We start from the raw sequence: 15,092 nt of genomic DNA, 5'->3' as shown, positions 1-15,092 counted from the left end.
TAACTAATGAAGGGGTTCAAAAGTATTAGAGGAGGGATTATGACATCACTCATATGATGCATGTGTTGGTGATATTGAACATATGTATCATCATATCGTAATAATCAAAAGTAAATCCCTAGATTATGTCATCACAACTAAGCATGGTAAATTTATTGTTAAAGGACCTTGTCCATCAACTCCTTTAAGACAAAACAACCTTATTAAGTATCTTGAAAAAAATTAACCCAAGTCTCTATCTTAGACCTTCTAAAAAAAATTGTTGTCCATAAGGATGTCTTATATGCATCCTTCAACAAATATGAGTTTCCACTGACCTTGAGTCACACCAATTTCAAGATCTTGTTGGACACTTGTCTTCTACCCATCAAATAATTTTCTCTGAAAGCAACTATCATGACCCTATTTTCTTCCTCTTATTATTTATTTTCTTCCTCTTATTATTTATATTATTGATAATAATTTGATTTATTATGATTTCTTTAAAATAATTTGTGTAAATAATTGATAATTAATATGATAATTTTTAATTTATTATTAGGTCATAATTTGAGTTCATTTATGACATGTTTATATCACATTTTTTATTGACTAGATTAACTAATGCATGTGATGTGTTTAAATAAGATTATATAGCTAATATTTATTTTTAATATAAAAAAAGATGTGTAAATTGTAATAACCCATCATAGTTAACTCAACAAAATTGAGTATTCTTTTTTTTTATGTGTTTAATCATTATGTTTTATTCAATCGCATACTCTGGGCATCCATCCATTTGGATTAGGCATTCATCCATCCGGGATGAGCATCTAACCATACGGGTTAGGCATTTGTCCATACGGGACATAAGATTTCATCTATCCAATACACGATAGGCATCTACCCATACGGGGTAGGCATCTATCCAATCGGGATAGGAGGTGCTCTGGCCAGAGACTTAGACTCATCGGGACCATTCGGGTCCTGAGCCACTCACTAAGTACTACACTCTTCTAATAGAAGTGCACTGAGGTCGTCGTCCTTAGGAGTAATTGAATAACATAATACAAGCTTGAATTTCGCCTTGAAATTTGGCTTAAAGCCTCGGGAAGTCAAGCGAATCCATACGGGATTCCTTCCGAGTATGCATTGAATTACTTTTTCCAATTTAATTATCTTTATATTTCAAAATAGGATTCTTACTCAACCTTTCTTTACCAAGCCTAGACCCCACCCATGAACGCCTGAGTACAAGGGACAACTCCGTCCCAAGACTGCCTACATACCCGCTTCGACACGAGATCAAGGCATAAAGTATGTAGTTCTATTTTCTACTCTATGGTTTGATGTAAACCGATTTGTGGGTACGCAAACCTTTCTAGGGTCAATGTCCCAGACAGTTTCTCTGCGGTTGCTACCCACGATGGTAGCGCTTAAGCAAAGGCTCAAGACGGCCTTTTTCTTGTGGCCTAAAATAACTAGATCCTAATTCTTATCGTAAGCATCACCCATGATCAATTGCCAATCGACAACGATATCTCTTCAAAATTTAATTTCATAAAAGCATTTTTTTACTTAACCAATCCTAAAGGGGGTTTACTATGGTTTAACTCAACGGATGTAAAATCATTTGAAAATTATCTTATTAGATTATTGATCCAAGGGGGATTACCCGCCCCTTGGATTTTAGCTTCCAAGTGTCCCTTATTACTCCCCGACGATTTATAGGGACGATGCCATAGACGTCGTTGATGTAGCTTTATTAGGCGTTAAGTGCAGTAGTTCAACACGACGACATTACCCGTAAGCGTGACCCAGAGGCACCTTATATACCGAACGCTACTAGGTTTTGGTTTCCATCTTCCTTTATTTAGTTTTCTAACTAAGAGCTATGGAAACATCATTCTTGAAGATAATCACGAAAAGAATGTACATAATAAGACCTTTTGAAGTCAATTATTTGAATAACTACTTTGATGGCAACCAAGTACCATTTGATAAAAAAAATACCATTCTTCTACAACTCAACTAATTAATATATGATGGTATGATAAAGACAATTATGAACTCATATATTAAAACATGTAACTTGTATGAAGATAATGGAAAGGTAACCTGCTCATCAATGAATGCAATTTAACATATAAGTAATGCGCATGATGTAAAAATAGTGACATTTGCATACGAGATTTAAGTAATGTATACTTCGATCGTGAGAATATTTAAATTATAGAGTTACTAGTTCCAAATGAGTGATTAGCTTATACTTTTGGAAATTTTGGATCAAATCGTAATAATAAGACTTATTTGTTTTTAAGTGAGCCAAAATCACTGATCAAGTAGTCCAATAAATCCCTAAAGGGACTGAGACAATAATTTTTGATTTAAATCCTTTGCTAATTTATTAACTTAAAATTTAACTAAACAATTGTTAGCAATTAACAAAAAAAAGTAACTAAAATAATCATTGATAGTTAACTTAAAATTTAACTAAAAACGATAATAAAAAAAAAATTAATTAACTTAAAATTTAATTAAAGCAATTATTAAAATTTCAATTTTGAAATTTCAAATTGTATAAAATAAAAAAGGCGAAATTGTTTGTTTGCTAGTAAGTAGGGCGGGGGGGGGAGGACAACGGGTCCCATCACCCCCTGCGGTCCTGCATGCGCAGGGCCGTAGGGATTGAGGGGACACCGCGCCCCCCCCCCCCCCCCCCCCCCCCACTCCCCTGCGGTTACAATGACCGCTCCCCTCCCCGTACGCCATGCAAAACTTTATAATTATTCTCTTTGACCGGGCCATTAACGCTTTGGCATTAATATATACTCTTTTTTTTTCCTTTAACATTCGATATATATATATATATATATATATATATATATATATATATATATATATATATATATATATATATATATATATAAAATAAGACAATGGAGTATTTACTTATAAAAATAAGAACATGAATAAGATAGGTAAACAATCAATTGTTTTAGATTGGTTTTCAGTAACCAGAAGGTTAATATTTTCCAGTATTCACAAGAGGATTGTTTAATCAACTAATATTTGCAGGGAGATCTTATTTCAACTCGCAGGGAGGTTTATTTCCAGATTTCACAGGGGGATTGTTTATTTCCAGGATTTGTTTCCAGTATTCACAGGAGGATTTATTCAACTAATATTCACAGAGAGGTCTTTGTCCAACTCACAGGGAGATGCAAAAATAATCACAGGGAGAGATTTAGAATAACCATAGAGGAAATAATCACAGAGATTTTAAATAGTCACAGAGATTTTAAATAACTAATATTCACAGAAAGATTCATTTTAAGAATGAGATTCAGATTCCCAGAGAAATGAATTAGAGGGAAAAGTAAAGATTAGGATTCAATCACACAGGAATAATCACAGCGAATTCTATCCTTTCATTTCAACTAATTTTACAGAGAAAAAAATATAAATCCAGACAATGGAAACAACTGAAAATATCACAGAGGATTATTCACAGCGAGATCTATTAAAAGGATGAGATTCAGATTTCTATTCGAAAAACCAGAGAGATAAATTAGAGGGAGGAAATAAAGATTGATCTAATCTAGTTCTTCAGCAAGAAATTGAAATAAATTGATCTAATCTAGTTCTTCAACAAGAAACTGAAATAAATTGATCTAGTCTAGTTCTTCAACAAGAAACTGAAATAAATTGATCTAATTCTCATCAAGGAATTTGAACAAATTGATCTAATCTAATTCACAACAAAGATAAGATGCATGATTCAAAATAAAATAAAACTAAATAAAAGAACCTGGATGCTTGCAATTGATGTAGAATCCCCTATGAATCCTTCAATTAGCCTCCCTTGATCCTTCAAACTTGAAAGAAATCCTCCAAAGCGATCTTAGCTAAAAAATGAAATATGACTACAAAAAAATTTCTTGAGAGAAGAATTTTTTTATGGAATAACCAACTCCCATTTTTGAAAACTTGCATATCATTTATAAGAAAAATCCCTCTATTCCACTATCTATAATTTTAATTAAAAAAAAGAGATTCTCTCCCAATTTTGGACTTCATGCAAATTGATTAGACTTAGTGGGAGGAGTTACATGCAAGGTGGTGGAGAATCCTCTAGAAGCTTCTTATTCTTCCTACAACATGTGCCATAATTGGATGAGGAAAACTAAATAAATAATTAAGAAAAATGTATATTTTCCATGTGTGTGTGTGTGTGTTTTATTATTTTATCTTTTTATAATATTCATTCAATCATTTAAATAGCTTATCCAAAAAAATATAATAGAGTTTGTATTTTAAATCCAAAAGTGATAAAGGAGGGTTGTGACATAAATAACGCATAATTAGGATCCTTTCACAATTATTTTGTTCATTTTTCATTTCAATGTATTTGTAATGCTCAAGTGGCACCACTACTTGCGAATGACTAAATATAGCCAAATGTGGTGGGCACAAGAAAACGACCATTGAAAGGGGGATTTTTTAATTTATAGGCAATAGAGACACCATTAAGGAAGAGAAAAACCCATAATGGAGGCAAGCAAATAAAGTAAGAAAAAAATGTGAATTTTTTGGAGTACAACCTGATGGTTGTTACTATTATTTAGAGGATCTGGTTAATATTGAGAGGGGGGTGAATCAGTATTAACAACAAACTGAAATCTTAAACCAAACTGATCAATACTTCACCAAAACATATCATAACCAGTACCAATAGCCACTAAAATCAATCTACTAATCAGATTTACCAAACTGCTCATTTAAGTGTTCCATATCATGCATACAATAGAAAGATATCATCTTAACACAAACACAAATCAATCACCATATGAACACCGATATTTTCACATGGAAACCCAAATGGGAAAAACCATGGTGGGAATTGGTACCCACAAGATAATTCACTCTTTCAAAATGTGCCTTGTTAGGAGCCTAGCCCAGTTAGGAGCTTACAATGATGTTTGGTTAGGAGCAAACCCTGTTAGGAGTCACCCGGTCAAGGGATTTATAATATGAGCTCTGTTAGGAGTGTTTCCTGTTAGAAGAAACCTCGCAGGAGGATTTAAACTCAAGTTGGTGAGCTACCCGGTTAAGGGATTTACATGAACAAGGCTTGTTAGGACCTACCCGGTTAAGGGATTTTAAACCTGCTGCAATTGTTAGGGAATAACAGATGAACGATCTAGAAATAGCACTTCATGCTTGCTTGTCTAGATCCACTTCAGCTCCAATTTGCTTCACTCTTGCAGACACACACCTCTAATTCGGCTACACTCTCTTTTCTCATATTATCGACACAATAAACTTCATCAAAAATGACCTAAATACACTTTACATCTTTGTCGGTCAAAAAACCCTAGATACAATGAATCTACATCATAGAGCATATCAAATCATTACATATCATCATATAGATCATTATAATAAATTACAAGACAATTATAGTCGTTGAATGATCATAACTTATCACTGCACATCGATCTGATAAGCAGTCAAACCCTTAAAACATTCTTCTATGCTCTTTGTTGTTTCCCGAGAAATTCCATCCTTAATCGCACCAAAACAGTATTTTAATTTCTCACACGGGTTGTGACACGTCACCATCAAGTTATGAACATAATTAAATTCACCACCAAACCATAAAGCATCATCGGTTAAGAGATCTTGTTACCAGTTCTAAAACCCTGCTAAAACCCTACTAGAAATGCAACAGTAAATCACAAACATGACTTCTGGTTATCAAAACATGATGTGGTTTTGTTCATAAACTCATTATAATGATATAAACACATGTTTCAAACTACAATACCTAATTCCTCATCAATCTTCAGAACCAATTGCTTAAGTATAACATTGTTTCATGTTTACCAGTTAAAGTTCTATTTGCCAGGATTTTTGTCAGTTGCACAGTTCATCTCACCAACTTAATCCATTACCGGTTAGGTTACACCAGTAAACCTAGATGACAAAGTAATCAAGAATAAACAATTGTCATAGTTGCCATCAATGACAACACAAATAATTGATCACCAAGTCACCAACCAATATCTCAATATATATCGTTCATACATCACCATGTCATCATTCTCCTTATCATATTAACTATATCATCACCAATAATCCTTCAATATATCATCACCAACAGTCCTTCAACCGATATGTCAACATCATCATCAATTATGCCAATCATGCCAACAGTTACACCATGCCTATTATTAGTCCATCTCATAACCTCCCTTTGTACATTTATGCTTACATTAGTAAGAACAAAATGGAAAGGGTACTCAGATTTGAAAAATAGATCTACAAATATGCACTTCAAGAAACCCAATAAGCATATTGGTTATAATGAGGAAGCACTAGACTAAAAAAAATCACTATCAAAACATATGGCAATATGGAAAGAGAATCAAGAAGCACTATGCTTCTTCTCATCATGGTTGGTTTTTTCTTGAAGCAAACCTTGCTTCATATTATTGTTCTTGACCTCTCATACAAAATGATCCTTGGTTGATTATGAATCTATGGTATTTAAGCCATCACATATACTTTCTATCAATGCATCAAGTTCCTCATTCAATCATGACAATAACTATCTCTAGTGATCATGAACCTTTCCGATGTTATAAAATGGTGGAGGGATAATATTGTTGTTGGTTGAAAATTTTGCAAACTAGGTGAGTTTACAAAATTGTGGTTTCAACCACAATGTGTGAGTTTGAATCTCTCTTAATTTATAAGGGAAGGCTCCCCCTATAATTCACTACTCTACCTTTCTAAAATAAGATACAAGTTTCAACTTCTAATCTAACTTGGGTGGTGCATCATCCTATCCTTTTTCTTTAGAATAAATGTTATTTTGTCCTCTTTCTTCAGGAAAGAATTTACAATATAGAGCAGCAATACTTCTTACAATTTCAAAGTTACATATAAACAACTTAGAGCATGTGAATGAATAATACAAAATAAAGAAGCAAAGTTTCTATGAAGGCTCAAAGTCCTCTGTTGCTTCTTCGGGATGGGAAAACAATGTTCAAGCTCAAAGTCTTGTAGTCATTATAATCCTATCAACCTTTCACATATGACTTTTGTAACCCACGGTTGTGTACTTCAGATAACGAATAAAAGAACAAAGTCTCTATCTTGATATCATGTTACAGCTTTGATAATCTTTTCTTGGAATAACAATATGAAGCTCAAAGTCTTCAAGTTATTATCTCCTTCTACCAAGATGAAAAAACAAAGCACAAAGTCTTTGAAATGCTATCTTACTATATTCCAACTAACTTTAACTTGAAAATACCAAAATAAAGCACAATGTCTTCAAAATGATATTACAATCACCAATTCCTAATTCTATTAACAAGACTCAAACTATGACACAAAGTTCACAAATTAACAATTGCCTCTACACTTCAATAATATTCTCTCAACGCATACTTACTTGAGTAAAATAAGAATTTATAATTAAAATGAGATAAGAACACTCTCACCATAAACCACAAATGAATCCAACACAGAGTTTGGATGCCAAAGCTTTCTTCTTATTTCATCAATTTTGTCAAATCACAATAGGAACACAAAGTTTCACTTTTTCTCTCCACTTTGGCAAATTTTTGGCATATAGATTAAAGATTTTAGATCCAAAAAGATCCTCAAAATATCCCTATTACAATGAGAATCCTCATATATAGAGAGGAGAGGTGCAACATGAAAATAAGAAAGTTACAACTAATTTGTGACCAATTCAAAGGTAGAGTTCGATTTGACTTAGGACGCGTGCAAGTTCTAGATGCAAAAACTTGAATGCAAAATGACAATGGAGGTGTCAATTGAGATTACAAAATGACACTAGGCTAGAGATGCATTAAAATGACTAAGTTTATGGAGCCTCATCTTGTTCATCATTGTCTCCATTTTTCTTCAAGAAATCTTCATATTGTTGCAAGGTAGCCTGTATTTCACAGACATCTGGTCCCAATATGTTGAATCTGGCATTTGGAGTGGAGTTGGAAAAATGGATTTGAAGAATTCCCAGAGTTGGACAAAAAAAATACAAAGATGTGGTTCACGAAGTGCATTCCGTACTTATAAGTCCAATTTGCATTTAGGGAGAGATCGACAATGATATAGGTGCATATCAGACTTAAAAGTATGAAATGCACTTATGCAAAAACCAAAGGAAAGAAATACTCTCTGGTACGAATTGGGGTTATAACCCTGATTTAAACCTAGGAAAGAATCGTGGTGTGATTCGAGGTTATAACCCCGATTCCCACCAATACTTCGCAAAATGCAAAGGAAAAATGGTGCAGGTCGGGGTTATAACCCCTACATACACCATGATGGGGAGACTCAGTGTAGATCGGGGTTACGGCCCAAATATACGTCGTTGGGTAAGGCCCCGATGTAGGTCAGGGTTACGGCCCCGATCTGCACCGTTTTCAGTGGACTCAGTGTAGGTTGGGGTTATGACCCCAATCTACACTAGAATGGGTGGACTTGGTGCAGGTCAGGGTTACAACCTCGCCTTGCACCAGAATGGGAGGACTTGGTGTAAGTCGGGGTTACAACTCCGACTTGCATCAAAAACAAGACTTGGATTTATAAGGCTTTAGGTGTAGTTCAAGTTTGTAAACCCGACCTACACCTGACATGAGGGACTTGGATACGAAGTGGTGTAAATCGGGGTTACAAACTCGATTTGCACTAGACTAAAAAAATTGAAGAGAAGTGTAATTTGGGTTTGTAACCCCGATTTACACCAAAAGACAAAAGTAACTTAAAAGACCCAAAAAAGGACAAGAACCTCTTAATCGAGAATCAAAGGTCCTAAATCGTGAAGGAGGGAGAATAAAGACTACCTCGAAAAGCATTCTTAGAGCACATGAGCTACAAATGGGACAAAAATTGTAGGGGTTATCTTGTTTTTGTAACATAGCCAAAATGAGGGCAACAACTGTAAACGCAATTATTGTCCCATTATTGAAAATGTTTCTAAAGTAAACAAGTCTACAACATAAGAAATTGTAAAGTTTTCATCATACATTGATCCATATGACCTCTCATCCACATTCAAAAACTAACTTTCTAAATCCCATTTCAAGATCCTTGACAAATATTAATGCAAGTATGAAATCCAAGATTATTTCCATGCAGTAAACAATCCCTTTTACCTAAAATTCATGGCAAGCCAATCATGAACATAAATAAATACTAGATATCATGTTAGCTTGGCACAACTTATTTTGTCAAATATATATTTCTTGTAGATGAACCAATTGAATGCTCCAATAGTTCCTAGTTATATGAGGATGGTCTTGTAGCATGCTTTCAAAGTAATACATACCCCATTACAAATAGTCAGTTTGAAACATGAAATATAAAGGAAAGGGGATAGGACTTCACAAACAAGGGATTATAGAACCTATACAAGTTTATAAAAATCAAGTATCAAAGGGACTAGGATACATTTCTACTAAAGAGAAATCAAAGGATGTTACTTTGCTTCTATAATTTTTATGAAAATTTCATCCAGCATTGATATAGGTCCTCTCATATTCTCCATGAAGATCCTGGCATTACTAACCTTTTCAATGTGAGGCAACTATCATTACCATTAACCTTGACTATCAATATTGTGATCTCATCAATTCAACCCAACACGATCATATATCACTCAAATTATTTCAAAATGATGAATCTATTTCAAATTTCCTAGTAGTTAAAGATAACATCCCATCAAGAGACACAAAAGGAGTTTGAAATCAATTTAGCAATGTTAGCATATTTTTTAGAGTAAGAAGAATTTCTTAGTCAAAATAAATCAACAAATTAAAACAACCAAACTTCAAATTTAAAAAATATAGCATCCAAATCCAACAATTTTAAAATCCCCAAATTTAAAATCCCAAATTCTAAAAATTTAAAATATAAAATATAGATCCAAAAGCCCCCAAATTCAAAAATATTAATTATAAAAATATTCAAAAATTCGACCATTCAAAATCAAAAAACCCAAACACAAACCAATTCGACATCCAAAAATCCAAAACATCCATTTCTAAAATTTGACATGATTTGTGAGATTGTTTGTCCTAATTCCTCTTGATACCATGACATTTAATCCTACCTTCACAACCACACCCTTCCATTTATAAAATAAATCATTCTATTTGTTTACTCTTCATTCCAAGAAAACTAATACTTGAAATGATGAAGAAATAAAATAGTAAAATATATCTCTACTCATTTTTGAAGTTTTTATAGAAATCGTCTACATTCCTTGACTATGCATAATTTATATAAAGAGATTAATAGTTTTCAAATAAAATACAATCATCTACCAACTAGCTCTTATAAATATCTAAAAGATTAGAAATAATTAATACATAATCAAATACAACAACATTAAAAATAAATAAATACATTAGTTGATTACCTCATCCCCTAAAGAAAAGACATCTTCTAAATGATAGAGAAAATGTAAGTAATCATCAAGTACCATTAGGTAAAGTTTTTCAAACTTGTGATGGTATTATAGAGGAAGGAAGACCTTTCTAATAACACTTTTATTAGTATCTAGAATAGCATGATCATGACCCTTTTATTTCACAACTATTAAATGTTCCATATGAAAGATGAATAGAGATTTTGAGTGATTGTTATAGTTGGCAATAGAATAGAAAAACTAATGAGTAAACTATGATCATAAATAGATGGAGGTCCGCATGGACCATTAATAGAACCAACATAACTACAACATAGGCTAGTGTATAGAGAATGCATTCTCCAAATATCATAGAATTTAAAGAACTGTAATTAAGGAAACCAATCTAATTGCATGTTAGATTTTGAAAATGTTTCATCTAATGAAAGTTAATTAACTTCGAACTTGTCTACATCATGAAAATCTTGTGTGGTTCTTTTAGAGGTCTAAAATGTTTTCTCTCAATTTACAAGTTTTTAGGAAAAATTTATTGTAAAATTAGATTTCATTTGTGTATGATGGAAGAAGTTTGTATGGTTAAGAAATAATGAATGCGAATATTTATTTTTTTCCATTTTCTTCCATTTTTTTCCTCTCTTGACCATAAGTAGCCAAAAAATTATTGGTATTAGTTTTTTCTATTTTCTATCCATTTAAAATACTTCAACTTATTTTTTCATTTTTCTTATATGGTGTCCACCTAGCATTTTCCTCTCTAACTTCAACATTTTTCTATGTAATCCTTTAAATTCTACATTTAATTTCATTAGTTTTCTATCTAAAGGAAAAACTACAAATAAATGCCACAATTTTTATAAAAGAAACGGTCAACACATATTTTTTTTAACTTTGACCACTTAAAAGAGATATTTGTGGTTTATATTTTTAAATGTTGTAATTTAATGAAATCTATAACACTTATGTAATTTACATTTATAATTTTTTAATTTTTAAAAAAATTAATTGATTTTTTTTTATGTATTTAAAAGAATTTCAATTGCTAAACTTTTCCTTTTAAAAAGTTAAGTCAATGGGACATCCCAAAAATTGAGAAGAACATTTTTTCCTCCACACACATTACTTGAAATTGAAAATCTATAGTGTGAAAAAGAATTCAAACTTAATAACATTATAAGTTTTTTGGGAAATCAACTTTTATCTTTTTTTTTTATGATTTTTTTTTTAAACTACACCATCTTGGAGAGGAGTCTCACCTCTAGTGCACTATATGTTTTTCCAATTTTAGTTAGCCTCATGTTTGATTATAAAAACTTAGTTACATTAAATTTAGAAACATTATAATCAAAATAAATTTTATGCTCTAAGCTCTACAAAAGGGTATTTTTAGATTTTCATGAAAGTAATCTTCGTTGGAAAAATTTAAGTTGATTTTTAAAAAATTTGTCTAGACAGAGGGGTTAAGTTGCCATAGATAGTTCTGAGAGAAAGGGTTTTGACTAAAATCCTGTAAATTGAGCCTCATTTCAAATTTATAAATGAAAACAAATTATTTAATGGTTTTCAGCAAAACTCTTTCATCTGAAATTGTGTCACATAGATGCTATGTGATTTCAGGCGAAACAATTTTGCCCAAAACTGTTTAGGGTGAAAGTGTTTCACACAAAACTATTTTGTTGGCTAAAAGTGTGACACAACTCTACATTTTTATCCCTAAAGTATTATACGATGTTTTCATTTTTCTATATTTTTTTCATGATGTTTGTTTTGATCTAGCCTTAGGTGTCATGACAAAATATGCAAAATGAGTATGGTCCTTTGTAACAATTGTTACCATGAGTATTCATAGGCTCTGAACTAGATTAATTTTATGATTGTCACCTGCCTTATTACACTAAAACATTGAAGTCAATCATATTCAAATATGTGTATCCTTTACAAACCTTGTAATGCATTCTACACACATGAACCATATAAAAATTTGCAATCATTCTTCATTTGTTAACATTTGTTGATCTCTATAACTTCAATAAATTATAATAGTTTAAACGAGATACTTCGTTATCCTTCATTTGTCAATAAAACAATACATGAAGGGAACTTGTTTCATCTTATGAACATGACTACAATTCCAAAGATCCTTCAACATTCAACTCCATGGAACCCTTATCATGTTTCTCTACCCATTCTTCTTCAAAATATAAATAGAAGGAATCCAAGGAAACTACTACTTACTACTTGATTTTTACGATCATTTATTTATTGTCTACCATTGGTTTCAATGGAGAGTGGTTTTTTTTCAATTATGGTTAGCCTTTGCTACTACCATCCAACCACAACCCAAAATTGCATCATACACTTTCCTCTATCATGAGATGACCACAAAATTTAAGAAAAATGTATGTTCCGCTAAAAAACTTTTGGACCATTAAAAATCCTAATATGTTGATTCCTTACTAGTTTACACCCATAAATTGAAAATTTTGAGGCCAAATGGTTTAATCATTCAAAATTGTCAAGGTACCTTCAAGAAGCATATTTACAATTGATCCTCCATCAATGAATGTATAAGTAAGATTCTTCTCAAGTATATACATATGTACGACTACTAGTTTCTTTGTTAGGTTAACTATTAATAGCATTGGGTATTTGCTTAATCACCATGTAATCAAGGTTCTATTATTAAATCTTCATTGTACTCGTGGACCGTTCTTCATTCTATCCTTCCACTCTCTACTGTCATCGTGAAAATTGGTCTTTTTTGTCCAACTCTGGGAATTCTTCAAATCCATTTCTGCAACTCCACTCCAGATGTCGTATTCAACACTTATAGGTGCATATTGGGCTTATAAGTCCGAAATGCACTTATGCAAAGAACATAGGAAACTATCTTTGGTGTGAATTGGGGTTATAACCCCGATTTACACCTAAGAAAGAATCATGGTGCAAGTCAAGTTTACAAACCCGATTCACACCAACTCTTAGCACTTGGCAAAAAACACAAAAGGAAAATGACGTGGGTCGGGGTTATAACATTGATATACACCGTTATAGGGAGACTCAATGTAGATTGGGGATATGGCCCCAAGATACACCATTTTCAAAGGACTAAGTGTAGATTGGGGTTATGGCCCCGATCTACACCGAAATGGGCAGACTTGGTGTTATAACTCTACCTTGCATCAGAAAGGGAAAAATTGGTGTAAGTAGGGGTACAAGCCCGCCTTGCACTAGAAACAGGTGAGACTTAAATTTCTAAGGCTTTAGGTATAGTTCGGGTTTATAAACCCAACCTACACCTAACATGAGAAACTTGGCTATAAAGTGGTGTAAATCGAGGTTACAAACCTAATTTGCACCTGATTATAAAATTTTGAAAGGGAAGTGTAATTCAGGTTTGTAACCCCGATTTATACTTGTGTGCATAAAAGAGGTGTAATTCAGGTTTGTGAACCTGATTTACACTAAGACACAAAAAAATAACTTAAAAGACCTGAAAAGGGACTAGAACCTTTGAATCAAAAATCGAGGGTCCTAAATCACGCATGAGGGGGAATAAAGACTACCTCGAAAAGTGCGCTTAGAGCACATGAGCTACAAATTGGGCAAAATTTGTAGGGGTTATCCTGTTTTTGTGACAGTCAAAAACAAGGAAAACAAATATTTTGTAATAAATCTGTCATTTTCACTAGTGCAATGAGTTGTAATACTTATTTTGTGATATTTGTATCTACCTCTAGCCTATTCTTACGACTTGCATGTTCATTGGAGCATCAATGTTCTTTTTCCATCATGTTCTCTACTAATGTTTCTTCACAAAGTATATTTTTCTTGTATGTAGGTCTAGGTACACAACCTTCTTTACTTGGGCTCAAGTAATGGCTAATACTTCACTATGTCTCTCTACATCAATCATGTCAAAGATAGAATTTTTCTTTGGACATATAGCATCTTCATGATCTCTAAATCCACACTATTTGCATATCAATCATGTTTTGCTCTTGTTTATATGATATTCTCTTACCAAATCCCTCGTCCATATTTTTTGATATTATGTGAAGGGATGACTTTTGGATTTATGGTGTATCTAACTTTAGCCTCTTTTATTTCAATATTCACCCAAAGATGTGTTCATGTATTGTGGCTTTAGTGAAGTGCTTGGTGGAGTGGACTACTCTCGTGTAAAAATCAATTATGCACTTCTACTCTTCGAATTGTATAAGCACTCTTTTATTGAATGGCCCATAACATGAACAACTATCACAAAATATTTTCTTAGGATTATTAGCTTTGTTGTGGCCTTCACTTTTGCAATCAATACACCATAGTTATTTAATCTCTTTGTTGATCTATTCATTTACCTTTAATTCGTTCATCATTCAAAGCATGTCTCTTATGAGTGCTTGTACTACTTCTAATCCATTGTCATTACTTTCATATAATCCCTTATCTTCATCTATTTTTTAATCTCATGAAGATAGTTTGTCACTTTCTATATCCATCTCACTAATATATGCTTCTGCATACGATTAGGATGGTACAACTTTCATTGTATCTTTAATAAATAAATAAGACCTTCAATAAACCATTTTTTTCTTAAATCAATCAATTCTTTTTCTAATTATACAACTAATTTGTTGAGCCT

Source organism: Cryptomeria japonica, chromosome 2 (assembly GCF_030272615.1).
Source record: "Cryptomeria japonica chromosome 2, Sugi_1.0, whole genome shotgun sequence".
Classification (NCBI taxonomy): domain Eukaryota; kingdom Viridiplantae; phylum Streptophyta; class Pinopsida; order Cupressales; family Cupressaceae; genus Cryptomeria; species Cryptomeria japonica.
Note: the sequence above shows the minus strand (reverse complement) of the source record.